Source organism: Dendroctonus ponderosae, unplaced genomic scaffold (assembly GCF_020466585.1).
Source record: "Dendroctonus ponderosae isolate FM_Combo_2020 unplaced genomic scaffold, Dpon_F_20191213v2 Dpon_F_20191213_1, whole genome shotgun sequence".
Classification (NCBI taxonomy): domain Eukaryota; kingdom Metazoa; phylum Arthropoda; class Insecta; order Coleoptera; family Curculionidae; genus Dendroctonus; species Dendroctonus ponderosae.
In genome coordinates, this window is record NW_026017110.1 from 2,409,468 (window position 1) to 2,412,792 (window position 3,325).

A 3,325-nucleotide genomic window follows, 5' to 3' on the forward strand; every position below is an offset into this window, starting at 1 on the left:
TATTTACATTCTCTTGTAAATTGTGTTGGAATGTTTTCCCTAATATTACTTTTGAGACTTTTGAAAATCCAGCTAGGGGTCCAAAGATTAAGCATGTTTACTAATGCTTTAGGCTTCGGGCTATGTGATTTTCTCTCAGAAAATACAATTGATACTTCACGTTACATATTAATCTATTCAGATGGGCGATAAAGCACTGGAAAACACATTAAGTACCTGAATTATTTGCCTAAGCTTTTACCTGAAACCGCAGGTTTCCAACAGGAGGCGCACCATAAGGTATTCCTTGCCAAGCATAGTATGTGCTTCCGTCAAGCATTGTCTGGACTCTACCCTTGATTTGCCCATTTTTTACTTGGACAGTCAAGTCATCAGCGATCTGCAAAAGTTAGCTAGAAATTGGTGCCTTGAAAAGAAGTTTGAGGAGTTTTAAAGAACCGATGGGGCGCTTATAAAGTGATTTATGCATTATGGAACCTCTGCAAATAACGAAAAAGTGTCTTCAACCAGAAAAAAAACAGTCTTTACTGGGAGATACTGTTATATTTTGAGCTTCATTTTCAGAATTTAGTTAAGAATGAATCAAATTAAAGAATGGCAATATTAAAGCGACACTTACAGCTGAATAAAAAACGCTGCACAGCAGCAGCAGCGAGAGACCCCAAGTCTTATTCTCCATTATTCGCGATAGAGAAAAACAAACTAGTACTCAAGCGGTTGCTTTTGCTATTATTATAGAAATCCTGGATTGTTTCTAATCATTATCTCCGATTACGCGTGTTCAAACCCTTGAAAACAAAGTGTAGATTTATTTATAAGCAATGACAAACTAGTGGTTGTTTTAGTGGTGTTTACATAATGTTCCAAAACATGTTATCGGCAAACAAATCACTTCAAAAGCTAATCAATCGAACTATGTTGATCAGGTATAAAATTTGGCTTGGAAGCATGATGGGCACAAAAGTGAAAGAAAAATGGATGTAAAGCGCGACACATTGAAAAGTTTAAAATCTGTGCATAAAGAGCAGCCAATCTGGCAGCTGTAGACGTTAAGCCGGTCGCAACTTTTAGGCTTAAGTTTTAATTAGCAACCTAAATTGAAACTCGAGCCATTTTATCCGACCATTGTCTATCCAGTAGGAGATAAGGACGACGACATAACCGGCAAAATTAGACTTTCAATCCCCCTTTTATTAGCAAATATTTCTGGGATTAGGAGTCCCGACAATGATATTACGTCGGTAATGTCAAGGAATTTTCTGGATTATTACGACGTATAATGCTTAATTCCCTGTTTTGGCTGTAACTTATCGAGCTTCCCTGATAGTTTCCATAGGCCCTTAACGCATTGGTTTTATATTTTTTTCCAATGGCAATCAACTGATAAATGTATAATTATTTACTGAATGAAGACATCATGAACATGATCATGTGCTTCCTTAAGGAGAAGTAGTTACTTTAAATTAGTGGAAACTAGTGGAAAAACGCATTTTTCACAGCCCCTAAGAAAAGTTAGTTAGGAGACTATCTATAAATTGAGCGTATTCCCAACTTAGAACGATGATGGCAGTAAGAAAATTAATTTTTTGAAGTAATTTTTATTTAAAACTCGCAGAGTAAAAAACTTAAACCGCAAAAATTTTTTTTCCCAAAACTTAAGCAAAAAATTCAAATTTGCAAAATTAGGTCATTAAAGTAACGACTTTGTATTTTTTTGCTGAAAATCTTTTCGTTTTTGACTTAGATTTTTAACACGCCCTTGAAGTATTTGCACATCAGTTTTAGCAACACTGTATATTTTACCACTTTGACCCCAAAACGCTTGACAGTTTTTCTGCCATTCAGTCACTAGTTTGAAGGTAAACGTCAGACACTGAGTGCAATTTGCTCTGTATTTTTATTCACAAATTGCCGGTTTTTTCGAGTTTTCCGCCGAATGGTTGTGTTTATCATTAATAGAAAATATTCCTTTCCATTTTCGTGCGGTTTTTCCGGTCGCTACTAGGATTTAAGTGCCGATAACTCGATTTTCCGCAATGAGCGGAACCTGACATTTAGTGCAAATTTGACGTTTCATGTCAACTTGGTCCGAAATGTGAAGGTAAATATGTAATTTCGGTGTTTTCTTTTACTGTTCTGATATTTGGGGGACTTTGAGGCAAATAAATTAGCGCTATTTGGTCGCCAGAAGAATACGTTAGACTTTGTTTGAATTTCCGGTACTTTTAATTCCCCTTTCTGGGGCATTTGGTTGTTTTTTGACACCTAAATGTTTTGTAATTTGTGCAAAACATTGCGAGTGTTTGTGTAAAACAACAAACTCAACAAGCAGTAAAGTTTGGAGGGCAAACAAACAACTAACAAGCATTCACCACATAGCTGAGTTCCGCCTGGTTAAACTGTCTTGTATCGACACCGTCGTTCTAACGCGTTTTAAATTATTTATCAGTAAGTCTCTGATCAGTAAACACAATTAGGAAATGTTATTGCAGTCGTACAACTTTCTGTGTCCTTGGTCTCATTTTTTAAATATAATTTCCTGTTCCTCCGCCATCAAACATTTAACCACGAAGTAAATCCGGGTGCGGTCACGTAAAGCATTCAGCTAATATTCGTCCTTATTAGGCAAATTTCTGTATTATGCCCCCACTAAGATTATCCTCGCTGACCCGTTTCAACAACAGGTTTAGAACCAGAACTTTCCCACTGCCTGGTAAATTAATAATCCAGACATAGCGGGAAATGTTTCAAACTTGTTAAATAAGTAAACAGTCGAGCATGCTCAACGATTCTCCACCATGAACGTGACGTGTTGTTCACATTTAGACGTTAATATTGGAATCGTCCTGGTTCTTACTTAACCAGGAAGGAATATGGATGGTTTGAGGCCGCTCAAACACCCACTAGAAACAACACGAAATACCAAATGTTATTACGTTTTTTTTTCTGTTGCCATATTTGTGATTCTTAGATTGTTAGGATCACAATCATCCTGAAATTATGAATTAAAAAACTTGATGTATGCCTGGGATTTAAAATAAACCTGTTCGTCCAATAAGCAAAGGTAAGCGCGCAATCAAAGGCCTCTACTTTTACTTCACCATAGTATTTAATCTGGTTCTTTTAAAATTTTCTTAATGTCAATTTATTTTATTAACTACTGATCTTCTGTTTCAGGATGCCATGGATATCCCAAAGAAATACACAATCCCCGAGACAGTTAGCTAGTCGCGTCTTTGACTTTCCAGCCCTTTGGGGGTCCGGACTTTCCTCCCCTGTGGCTCATAAGCTCACGGAGTTGAGCACACTTTGGGCGATTTATTAG